The following is a 13,097-nucleotide window of genomic DNA, read 5'->3' on the forward strand; positions in this document are numbered from 1 at the left end:
GTCTCATCAAAACGTATCATTAGGTGATTTTCAGTAGTTTAGTCGTATTGTGAAGGCAGAGAATTTACAAATGCAAACAGCAGCTTACAATATCTTTCCCTCTCAGTTTGAGTGGGTGGCTGCATGTACAGTATGTGCACTGGATATTAATTATCAGTTGTCTTGACCCAATGTCTGTCTACATAGAGTTAAAGGTCAGCAGCTCTACATGTCTCTGTAGATGAGGATAAGAGTAGGAGTTTGTATTCAGATCATATGTACACTTGTGCTATGTACTTTAAAGTTCTTAGTTGATTTCTTGCATGTTATATGACTATGAACTAGTTCAGTTGGTTCTTAGTCATCTAACATGTAAGAATTCTCTTTTGACTGGAAAAAAAGAGGACTATTTAGATTTACATGCTTGAATATTCCAACATGCAACCTTGAGTTTTTAAACCCTGAATTGCACAGTCAGGAAAATTCATAATTAACTGAATGTTTATTATGATCTGTGAAGGAGTAAAGCTTTTGAATGTCTTAACTTGAACTGCTTTTTTTATCATTTAACTTTTGGACAAACCAATAACTTGCAAATCACAGGTTGTTGAACTGCATTGCCTACATGGTTGAATCATTAATCAGATGATCAATAGTAATGTTTTGAAGGACCTCCTTTAGCATGAGAGGCCTTTAAAAGAGACGGTCCAGTTCATCTCATGACCTGGGTGATCGCTCGTCATCATGACTCTGAATATTAGCTGCTGTTGGAAAGGGTTCCTTCTGCTCTCTTTCCTTCTCATCTGTGTGGATGGACAAACATCAGGGCCGTAAGTTTTTAACAATTTCTGCTGAGGAAGGCAGTGTTTTGTTTTCTAAGTGTGATAAATTATTATACCATTAGTTATTGTGTAAGAAGTCTTGATGATTTCTCCTGTATTGATTTAACGGATCTGTTGTACAATAGAGGTTTGCTGTTCAAAAGACAACTTGAGGCATGTATAAGATCATTCATAAGTAATTACAGTGTGTTTTTAAGAGCAACAGTCTTCTGAATAAACATGCAAAGATAAAGAATTAAGTCATTAGATTTCATTACACAGTTTGCCCTTGTGTTCTCACTTCTCATATAATTGATCAAAAGCAAATTAACTTGATTGATTTTCACTCCCAGTTTAGTTTTTTATGCTGCTTATTGTATCTAACTACTCAGACAATATTGTATGATCATTTTCTCTGGACAGATCTTTCATGGTGACGTTTCCTGCAGTAATTGAGTCTGGATCTGAGGCCAAACTGTGTGCAAGTCTTCTCAAGCCCAATGAAAGCCTTGTCATGAACATTCATCTGGTTCATGGTAACCAGAGCACTTTACTGCTGCAGGAGAAAGCTGAGGAAGAGTTTCAACGCTGCTTTAACTTCAAGGTCTGCCATCAAAATCTGCTCAAGATAATGACTAAATCAAATATGTTTGTTTCACCATAATACATCTAGTTTTTGTGATGGCAGGTTGTGAATACAGTAAATTATTTCTTATCAGGCTCCCCTGGTCGAAACAGAATCAGTGCAGAAAATGAAGGTCGAACTACAGGGACAAACTTTCAAGATGACTGAAGAGAGAAAAGTCATGTTCAAGCCTTACCATCCTCTGACCTTTATCCAGACTGATAAATCTATCTATATTCCAGGACAGACAGGTGAGCTTTGGATGTCTCAAAGGCTAAACCTCAGTAAATAATGCTGATGTCACTGTAAAACACATTATATACATAATATACATTAAGTAAAGCTTGCTATGTTCATGCAATGAGCTGAAGTAGCACCATAGGTCAAACATTACAAATGTTGCACAAACCAGACGATGATAAAAGAAGTAAACCGTTCAATGAATTTACAAACTTCAACAGAAAAGAGGAGCATAAGAAAAGATAAGCAAAGCAGATAAGGATGAGTAGCTTTGCAATCTAACAGCTTTGGAAACACAAAAACGGTCATCTAGTGCGTGTTTGAACAACCCTCTGCACTTTCAAACATACTGTATATTGAGCCTAAATACTGTAATTACAAATAACTGATAACATAAATCACTTTATATCAGTGTCTATGACTTTATTTTATAAGAAATCTTGAGATTCTATAGATCAGGGGTGTTCTTGGAGAGCCACAGCCCTGCAGAGTTTAGCTTTAATTTAATTAAATTTTTAAATCACTTTTCTATCCTTATGGGGGATAGACAATAAAGCTTTTTTGAATTTTGAATTTGAATAACCTTAATTAAAAGCCAGGATCAGGTATCCAGCTAATAAAGTCCTTCAGGTTTATCTGAAATCTACAGGTCTGTGTTTTTTAAGCAGGGTTGGGACCAGGGGCGGAGCCAGACGATGTAAACATTCGGGGCTTAGCCCAAACCTAGGGGCGGTCCAGGCAGGGGCATACTCCCTTGGAGATTTTTTCCCCATTAACGTCAGCTAAATGCACTATTTTTTAGGCTGTTTGAGATATTAGAAAGCCTAAAAATCTATACACTACCTGGGAAAATTATGATAGTTAGGCCTACTCAGTAAAAAAAAAAAAATCACAGAGTAGAGCCTACAACCTATTTTGTATGTAATTGTTCTCCAGCTGTAGTGAATCCAAAACACCAAAAATGTTAAGGATGACTCATTTTCACCCCTGGCAACTAAAAAGAGGCAACCATTATCTGACTATTTTTAAGTTTGCCTAAATAGGTAAAACACAGTGGTATCTGGTGGCGTGTAAAACTTATATAGCAGCCCTTTTAGACTGGGGCCAAAACGCCACCATAACTCGCTGAGAATAATTTAAGTCTTATGTGTGCAATAAAAGTTCCAAAGACCTGTGTCTTATTATTAAATATGTATACTTTTTGTTCAGAATTGCTGCATTAAATATTGATGATATTGTGCAATGTGTTACACTAAATTAATGATGCGTTGCCCAAAAAGCTTACATATAAAATTGTGGACAGTGATATTCATTTAATTAGCAATACTCTGCTGCTACCATTTATTCATTATCACTGTTCACCATAACAATTCCTTTAATTATGTAAATACTAATATGTTTATTACATTATTACAGGCGCATCTCAAAAAAATGTAATATTGTGGAAAAGGTCATTGTGCTGCACCACCAGAACAAAACTGACAGATTGAATTCTCAGGAAACCTTTGCAGGTGTTTTGAGTTGATTAGCTGATTAGAGATCTTGTCAGGTCGTATAAAAAATTCTTTGTTCTAAAATTCTAATACATTTTGAGATAGGCGTTCTGGAGTTTTGATTTCCATGAGCTGTAAGCCCATCATCATGATTAAAACAATAAAAGGCTTGAAATATTTAACTTTTTATGTAATGAATCTAGAATATATTAAAGATTTACTTTTTAAATTAAAGTATGGGGGGAAAAATAACTTATTGACGATATTGATGCATCTGTACTTGGAATTGTTGTCATCACTTAACTCAAGTGTTAGGCCTACAACAGCAGATTCACATGTAACACTTGTCCGCGGTTCGTCTGACGCTGCTTCTGAATCTCTCTCCGGCCGGTGAGGTTTACTGTTAGTGTTCCGTATAAAAAAACTTTATGATGTCCATAATAACTTCAGCCGGTTAGCCAGTAAGCTCGCTACGACGCCGGTTTAAACATACAACAGCCCGCAAGCGGCCAACCCCTGATGACAACGGCGAAGAAGATTAATTTATATTCTTCTTCGTTAGTTTTTATTGGCAGTTGGCAAACAAGCTGAGTGATGCGCGATGCATTACCGTCCGCCACCACGCACATTGTTTAATTTTTTGCCGCTCCATCAGAAATTCTGAGAGGAAATTAAACAAAGTTGAAGTTATTTTAAAAAACCTAAAAGATTCGGGCTTTTGACAAACCATTCGGGGCTTAAGCCCAATTAGCCACCCCCCCGCTCCGCCCCTGGTTGGGACTAAACTCTGTGGCCCTCCAGGAGTTTGACACTCCTGCTATAGATCTTTACATGTGATAATAGCTGTCTGGTATAGGCAGAAAGTTTGGTAAAATGACAGTTTAAACAGGTTACTGTGACAGTCGAATTTGGCTCTAAAGACATGTTCACACTGCAGCAGAATATAGTTGTCAGCCCTTTTATTGTATTTGATCCTTAATACGGTTACGTTAACACGAAGTCTGGTTATTTACAGGTGTGAAATGCTGACTGTAAGCTTTGTCCCTTACATAAGAGCTGAAGACGTCAAAAATCAGTTTTTTTTAACACTAATTTCTATTTTACAGTAAACTTCAGAGTTGTTACCATGGATACAAACTTTGCACCCCTTGATCAGCAGGTCTGATGTGTTTATCTTGCATCTTTATTGCCCTTGTTTTCTCTTGCATTGTTGAATACATGTTTAATAAATAAACACATTTTTGGCTTTTATTCTTTAATTACTATGTTCTATTTACTATTTGCTCTTTTACAGTATAGTACAGTGGTTCTTGAGGTAAGAACACAAAGCCTTCTGTCCAGTCATAATTAACACATTTTTGAATCGTATTAACACTATAGAAATTCTGTTATATTTGCAATTATTGTATTTTCAATGGAATAATTATACATTTCTTCATTGATAGTCAGGATATGTGTAGCTGTCTGTAACTAAATATTTTCACTGTCTCTGGTATTAAACAGGACAGTCAAGGTAACCGGATTGGTCAATGGACAAATGTTTCTTCAACAAGGTGGATTTTGCAGCACTCTTATGAATTAAACCCAGAGGCCCGCCAAGGCATTTACAAACTGAAGGCTTTTATTGGTGACAGGATGATGTCACATGATTTTGAGGTGGAAAAATATGGTAAGTCATTAAATGATTTGCAATGTTGCATGGGAAGAATTTTAATAATATGTAGTAGCTTTTAAAAGGGAACGTCTCGGGTTACCTGACTGTAATCCTGTTCCCTGAAAAAGTGGTAACGAGATGCTGCGCTGAGCGCTATGGGAAAACATCTTTGTTTGACCGGTTGTATACACATGTGGCAAACACGCTAAGAATTTGGATTAAAAAACCTCTGCTGATGACGTCATTGGAATGCACAAATCAGAGGCTATAAATAGACGTGTGACAGGTGCGCTTTCAGGTCAATGTCGGAAGAATGTCCGGAACACGCCCCCCCAGTGCAGCAATGCAGCGCAGAATCTCGTTCCTGCTTTTTCAGGGAACAGGGTTACAGTCAAGTAACCCGAGACGTTTCTTTTTAAAAGCTACTCTCAATGCTGCGCTGAACGCTATGTGAACGAGAATACCAACGGCGCCGCACTGCAAGTGCCTCAAGGTTGTGTAGTGTGTGCGCACAAACATGATAATGGCCTCAGACATGATTTTGGGTTGTCGACTCAAGGACATGTGAGTCTGGAGTAACATGAACATCCAAACTATAGAATATAATAAATGTGATGTGCGGAGAGGACCAGCCTGCCACATCACATACTTGCTTCAACGGGGCACCTCTTGCTAAAGCCCTGAAGGATGCAATCCCCCTGGTAGAATGAGCCCTAATGCCCAGAGTCGAAGCTTGACCGCTTGCCTCATAGGCTAGTGTGATGACATCTCTCACCCAATGAGACATAGGCCGTTTCTCAATACCAAGTATGCAAACTTTCGACTTGCATCCTTGGTAGTTCAGACTTGCCAAGTTCGACTCAGGAGGAAGTCCTGGTTGCGTATGTAACCCACCGTTCCCTGAAGGAGGTACGTAGTCTACATCGACTGAATGGGATCACTCCAGGGAGCCAGTCATCTTCGAGTACTATTGAACGAGCCAATGAAATTGGCGTGCGTGATTCGCATCAGACACTCTGCTTCCACGGCACGGGTATAAATAAGTAAGTGGATGCACGCACTAGTTGCTTTTTAGCTGAGGAGCCGAGCGTAACCCGGAGTCAGCGGTGGTCCAGCAGTTGTGGCAAGGGGACTACATCCTCTGTTCCCTCCTTCAGGGAACGGTGGGTTGCATACGCAACCAGGATGTTCCCTTTCAGTTGATAACGTCAGACGTAGTCTACGTCGACTGAATGGGATCCACCATTGAAAGTGCCACAAGAGCTGCCACCTTCCAGTGCCTAGACAAAGCCTCCTGATGCCAGGAAGTACCAGCCATATGCCAGAGAAATCACTGCTGTTCCCACTGGACCACTGGGAAAGCGTTCCCTGTACATGGAAAGAAGCTACGCTGCGGAAGCCAAACCTACCCGAAGGGGGGAACGTGGTGAATACACATATGAAATGGGCGAAAGACCGGGCAGTACAACATATGGAATGTCACTGTGGTGGCTCCAGCCTAAGAATTGGGGAGACTCAGCCGACAGTGACGGCAGAGAGTCTCTGCCGAGGGAAGACACGGGCTCGCCGTATGGAGACGTACCGTGGAAGAACACACATATGGGATCACCATAGGATCGCAACATATGGACCCAGCCTAACACAGGTTCCACACTGTTTACGAGTGGTAGGCCTAACACCGGACATTCCGCCGCTTCCGACGTCGGAGGGGTGCGGAGGACTCAACAGAGTTCAGTTAGGGTGAACTCAACTGGAGTAGAAATTGGGCACGTATCCAGTCCATAGGAGGGGAGTGGCGCAGCAAGCCTACACTTTGAACCGGGCTCACGGTGAAACTGGCTTCATGAGAAGGGAGCCCACGGGAAGCAGCGGTTCAAGTATAGGTGTCGCCCAGCCCACAACTCTAGAATATCTGTCAGCGAAGCACTCTGTCAACGCCTAGGCGGGAGCACACACTCCTTTAAGAGGAGCTCACCACCTAAGTGGACATGTGCATCTCGGAATCTTCACCAAGATGAAGGCAGCCACCCTTCAGTGGGCCAACCTTGCTTGGAAACAGCCTTCCCTCTCTGCTGATTTCCTAAACAGATAAGAGCTGGTGTGAGGTTCTAAGGCTTGCGTTCTGTACACGTATAACCTCAATGAAGCGGACGGACAGAGAAAGCCAGGGCTGGATCTGCCTCCTCCGGGGCAGCGCTTGCAGGCTCACCACCTGGTCCCTTTACGGGAGAGGTAGGAACCTTGGGCAAAATCCAGGCCGGGGTCTCAGCTCGTATATATTATGTATATAACTCGTTGACCGAAAGCGAGCAAGTCCCTACAATCTAGTAGAGATCATGCGAGCAGGAGAACTGTTTTAAACAGAATTTTTAACTCACTGTCTGCAGTGGCTCAGGGGTGGTCTCTGCAGTGCAGTTGCACCAGAGATAAGGTCCAAGAGGATAAAGAGGGGTGCAAATATATTCCCTTACTTCCTCAGGAACCTGACAATCAGGACGTGCTTCCCAAGCTTCTGCATCATGATGTGCGTCTAGAAAAGAGGCAACATCATTTTGAGGGTGGAGGAAAACAGCCTACTCCAACCCATCTCGCAGAAAAGAGAGCACTGAAATGACCGAACGCTCCCAGGATCTCCTCACGGGGAGAAGATTCACTCAACGAATAGGTTCCACTTTAAATGCGCAAGCACCCTACCTCTTTCCAGAGGGTGCTCGCAGAAGTGATGGTAACTACTCATATTCCTGCGATAGCCACCTGAACTTCCGCGTCCAGTGTGGGACCAGCCCGGAATCTCCAGGGGTCAGAACGCGGGTGCCATCGTGCCCTCTTAAGGGGAAGTCAGGAAGGCTGTCAAAGAGAGCTAGGTCTTGTTGGGGCAAAAAGGGGCAACTATCAAGACCTGCTCCACTCCTGACCTGGCACAGTAGGTGCAAGCGACAGGCGCACAAAAGACAGAAGCACTGCTCAACACTACATGTGAAGATCACTGAGGTGCAGGAGCATTTCTGCTCAACACCTGAGTGTGATGCAATTCACTGAGCTTCAGGAGAATTTCTGCTCAACATGTGAGTGTGATGAAATCACTGAACTTGAGCAGGCGCCAAGCGACAATGAATCGCATAGCCGCTTTTTTAGAAGGCTCACTGGGGAATGCATTTCTGCGGGCCCCCGGGGGCTCCTGAGAGCCAGTGTCTGTCCAAGAGTTGTCCACTTGGACAGAATATATGCAACTGGCAGGGGGACGAATCCGGAGAGGCAACAGAGTAACTGTGGGGCCCTGAAGTGGTCCCGACCCAGCTGGACCGCCAGGGGAGGGAGTCTCCACTCTCCCTGGCCATAACTGTCATGAGGCTCGTTGGCGGCACGATTGAGTAGGCTCGGAAAATAGTGTAATGAAGCGTCCTCCGAAGCTTCTGACTCCGAGGAGGTGACGGGTGAGTTGCGACATGCGAGGGAAGCTTACGCAACGGTCGCAATGTCTGCCTTTTCAGACCAGTACCAGCTCGCTGAGCAGCGGTGGCTCAAAGCGAGGAGAACTGCAACAACTCGAGGCACAAATGCCCGTGCAGTCGGAGGTCGCCCAGGCCTCCGTTAAAGCACACCCTTTGTACATGGCCCCTCAGTCGGTGAGGGTTTGGCAGCAGGCCGTGGTGAACTGTTGTCACACAGGGTATGCTGCTCTGCCACGGTCACCTCGGGACTCGATCATGAAGCTAGCGCTGAAGCGGTCTTCATATGGAGGATGCTAAGCGACTGCATCTGGAGCCTCTGAAAGTTCTTTCAGTGGGACCCTTTCTCACTTCTACACACACCAGCTAAACTCACTCTCGTTGGAGAAACGTGTTGGACCGAGTCCACCTCCAAAACTGAGAGAGATACTCAACCCATGGGCGAGATTGCTCTCTCCCAGCTCTCTGCTGGCTATGGAGCACTAGAAGGGAAAGACTCTGTACTAATACTTCAAACCCTCACACGCAATGCACAAGGTGGTCTGTGGTGCGGAAGGTAGAGATCTGAAGCACATATCATTCAGGTCAGATGCTGCATCTTGGGCCAAGATGGTCACGACCCACCACCTAGTAGCATGAAGAACTAGTTTACAACAACTGGCCTTCATACCGGCTGGAGGGAGCGGCTATAACAAGTCCTTCGCCAGCAGGACAAGATATGCGCGCACAAGTCAGGAGCACTGCTCAACACTAGGTATGATGAATATCACTGACTTGAGCGGGATAGCTGAGCCTGAGGTGGGGCAGCAAGGTGGAGAGTGTGGTGTTAGTGTGCAGTGCAACACTTACCTGTCTCCACTAGCGGCAGGGTGGCGCGTGAGAAGGCGGATGACCGGGTCCTCGAACACACCAAGCTGCTTGCTTGCGACCAAGGGGGGCTGAGGGGTGTAAGGCTATACAGGGTCACACACCGCCAGACTGGCCCTCTTGGGACCCAGGAACAGATGAATTTGCTCTTTCTTTGAAGTGTGGGTACCGCTTGCTCCGCTTCTTTTTGGAGCCAGCAGCGGAATAGACACACACATAAACAAAGACTTCACTCGGCCCTCACCCGGGGGGAGGGAGTGGATCAGTGACCAACTCCAAAAGCATTCTCCTCCATCCCTGGGCGGCCCGCTCCGGAATGCTTTCGCTTGCCACCTGGCTTGGCAGCACCTGGAGCGGGCTGGGCATCCCTACTGCGGCTGGCTCTATGCTGAGGCCTGGCTGTAGGATGCTGCAGAGGCCCAGCAGGAGTGGCGGCCGAGGAACGCCCTCGGCGACGAGCCAGCAGAGGTACTGCCACTAGCGGCGGGGTGGAGGCAGGATGTGCCGGATGGCCTCCGTCTGCGCTTGGGCGGCAGAGAACTGTTGGACGCAGTTCTTCGCCGCGTCACCGACCAGCCCAACCTGGGAAATTGGGGAGACCAGGAACTGAACCTTGTCTGCATCCGCCATATCAACCAGACTGAGCCAATGATGCCACTCCTGGACCACGAAGGTGGACATCGCCTGACCGATCGCGCACGTCACGACACTAGTGAGAACCAGCGCGGCCCACCCCAAGATACCAATCCTCCAACCGAGACTGAAGGGGACACGGTGGAGTTCCACTCTAGCCGGCAGCCTCGGCGGCCCGTTTCAGCATAGCTGACATTTCTGGATCTTGCTCGGGCAATGTTACACTCCCAGAGGGAGATAACACAGCCGAGTCGTCATCTCCAGAGGTCAGCTCACCCTCCGATGCTGCTATCAACATCTTATCTTCTGGGGGAACCCCAATTGAAACGGCTGATCGGTTCATTAAAGAGGGACCAGCACGCTCAACATGAATTCCATCGGCTGAGGTGTGATGGAGGAGTGAGGAGCCCACAGGGACTGGTTACTGGGTGAGACATCCATCACTATCCTTTGATCACCCATCCCACATGGGAACCGGGGGTGGGGCCATGGTAATGGGGACTCGCGCTTTGCGGAAAAAAGTCTTCGATCTCAACACAGCGACAGTCATATTCCCGCAATGGGAACATGAGCCATCCAAAAAAGCTGCCTCAGCGTGTTGAACATATAAATATATTCATACACATTTATATACACATAAATATATAGCTCAAACACGTGATGCAACAATTGGGACCATAAGAGAGGAAAAGGGAACGACCGCATCCAGAAACGCACAGGTGGAATGAAATCTGGAAAAAGACGCAAACGCACCCGTGTTGCTCTTTCAGGAAATAGGACCCATCATCAGTGCCTGAGCACACAGGGGAATGACCGCAGCAACAATGAATAGTGAACTGAAACAGTGAAGCACTCACTTTTCCGCCCTCTAACAAGCCATCAACACACACAAACATTTAGAATTTGTTGCTGTTAAAACAGCAGTTGAGAGCTCAAATCTCGCGATCACTGCTGCACTCGCGCTGTAGAAACTACCAGCACTGGGAGAGTCTTCCAGAAGAACACCGACACACTCGCTCGTTGTAAACAACAGCACTCTTCAGAGACATCAAACGATCGGCTCCGAAGCGAAAGGCAACTGGTGCGTGCATCCACTTCCGTATTTATACCCGCGCCGCGGGAGCGGAGTGTGTGATGCGAATCACGCACACCAATTTCATTTTACTCGTTCAATAGTACTCGAAGATGACTGGCTCCCTGGTGTGATCCCATTCAGTCGATGTAGACTACGTCTGAAGTTATCGACTGAAAGGGAACCAATTACCAAGGACCTCACAATCTGGTGAAAGAACAAGAGACAGGGAAGGATGGAACCTGAAAGCTCACCTGTCTCAAGTCTATTTACAGCCTCTTACGTGCACATTCCGATGACGCCATCATCAGAGGTTATTTAAGCAAAATTCTTGGCGTATTTGACACGCGTGTTCACAACCGGTCAAACAAATATGTTTTCTCACAGAGCTCAGCACAGCATTGAGAGTATCTTTTGAAAGGGAACTCTAATTTCTGCCTTCTGACTTCTAGTTTTGCCGAAGTTTGAAGTTACTGTAAAAAGCCCAAATGAATTGAGTGTTGAAGAAGAGGAACTGATAATTGAGGTTTGCGGAAAGTGAGTGGTTTATTTTATTTCCTGCATTAAGAGAGCAGTGTGTTCATCCAATCTTGGCACAATTAAGTTACTTTGATTTAATTGATAATTGTTTTCCTTTTTTCTTTAACTTTGTGATTATTTACTGTAACCCCCATCCTAATATATTAGTCGCTTAACTCAACCTTGGGTTGTAGATCAGTTGCTTGTACCTTTTTCACAGATATACTTATGGACACCCTGTACCTGGTAAATCAAGGGTGAAAGTGTGCTGTAATAATTTGTCCTACTATTACACCAATCCAGTGTGTTTAGAGGAAACCATTGAGGTATGTGAGTTGAAACGCAATTCATGTAAATTAATAGCACATTATCTTTCCTCCATTTATCCAATTAAACCACTCTTTAGTTAACATGCTATGTTTGCGTTCATTCATTATAATTAGATTAAAAAGGCAGGCTGTGCCATTCATACCTTAGAAACATCAGTCTTTTTCAACGCCACACTAAAGGATAGGCTGGAGAATTATCTTCGTGTTGATGCAATGGTTACAGAAGAAGGAACAGGTGAGCTGCTGGATTTGGTTAGATCCCGTTACCTTTATTGAATTTCTAATATTTTATGTTTTACTTTAATTTTATTTAAAGAATATTTATGTTGGTGTTTTTACTGTTTACAGAGATCACCTTGGCAAAATCTGAATCTGTAACTCTCACTTATGAAATTGGTAAAGCCACATTTACTGAGCTGCCCAAAACATATGAACATGGATCAGTTATAGAAGGAAAAGTAATTCTAAAATAAGTTTGTCTCAGTTTAACACCATTAATATGTATGGAATTATTCCTTAATGTATTCTTGCAAAATCTTATATTCAACAGATCAAACTCTCAAATTTCAAAGGCGCACCAATTCAAAACAAAGAGGTTTATCTTATGAAGGGTAACACTTGGTCCCCAAAACTGCTCCTAAATCTCACCACAGACAGCGATGGACTGGCCAGCTTCTCTTTTAATACGTCCAGTCATTCTAAAAGTGATATTAATCTGATTGTAAGAGTGTTTTTTTCCCCGTAGTTATTTTGTGTTCCCTGAAGAGTTCAGTTGCATGAGTTATTTCTGATTCTTTGTTATCCAGGCAAGTGTCTCTCTAGAGGGCAGTTATTATGGCCACAACGAGCCTTACATCCCTGTGCATACAACAACAGTCCAGCTCTTCCAGCCTGCCACTCCATACACCCCAACACTAAGTGAATTGATTATAGAGAATTCTGAGCAACCATTAAAGTGTTACTCTGAGTTTACAGCCACCATTAAGTATTATTTTATTGGAGAGACCGTTGAAGACTTCAAAACGGACATCGTCTATATGGTGAGAACATGTGCAGTATTTATATTATTACAGATGTTTTTGTTTAAGTTTTTTTTGGCTGCACTAGTCAGTTTGTTATTAGAGTGTCATCTGTCTGTTTCAGGTCTTGTCCAGAGGAGTGATCGTTCATCATGGATATGAGAAGATTGAAGTGAAGGTTTCTAATGGAGCAAGTGGCAAAATGTCTTTCAAACTGTATGTTAGTTCAGATCTGGCTCCTGTAGTGCAGATTCTGGCATACTGTGTTCTGCCCAGTGAAAATGTTGTTGCTAGTAGCAAAAATTTCGACGTTGAAAAGTGTTTCAAAAACAAGGTATGCATTGTAGCTATAGAAATTAGCCTCTTTGCTGTATTACTGACTGTATTGCTGTATTAC

The 13,097-nt window shown here is 44.1% G+C and overlaps 1 pseudogene across 1 annotated transcript in view; it reads left to right on the top strand.

Annotated features, from left to right (window-relative positions):
- Positions 1-660: 660 nt before the first annotated feature.
- Positions 661-13,097, top strand: part of LOC143716244 (alpha-2-macroglobulin-like) — a 71,575-nt pseudogene continuing 59,138 nt past the window's right edge. Inside the window, exons 1-13 of the transcript XR_013195966.1 lie at positions 661-809; positions 1,224-1,404; positions 1,520-1,676; positions 4,265-4,317; positions 4,453-4,473; positions 4,662-4,827; positions 11,286-11,370; positions 11,573-11,678; positions 11,796-11,916; positions 12,030-12,139; positions 12,232-12,402; positions 12,488-12,721; positions 12,825-13,034. The product of XR_013195966.1 is annotated as an alpha-2-macroglobulin-like (transcript). The remainder of the gene's footprint in view (positions 810-1,223; positions 1,405-1,519; positions 1,677-4,264; positions 4,318-4,452; positions 4,474-4,661; positions 4,828-11,285; positions 11,371-11,572; positions 11,679-11,795; positions 11,917-12,029; positions 12,140-12,231; positions 12,403-12,487; positions 12,722-12,824; positions 13,035-13,097) is intronic.

The sequence above is a fragment of the Siphateles boraxobius genome, unplaced genomic scaffold (assembly GCF_051911475.1).
Source record: "Siphateles boraxobius isolate OS27281-9 unplaced genomic scaffold, OSU_SipBor_1 6, whole genome shotgun sequence".
NCBI lineage: Eukaryota > Metazoa > Chordata > Actinopteri > Cypriniformes > Leuciscidae > Siphateles > Siphateles boraxobius.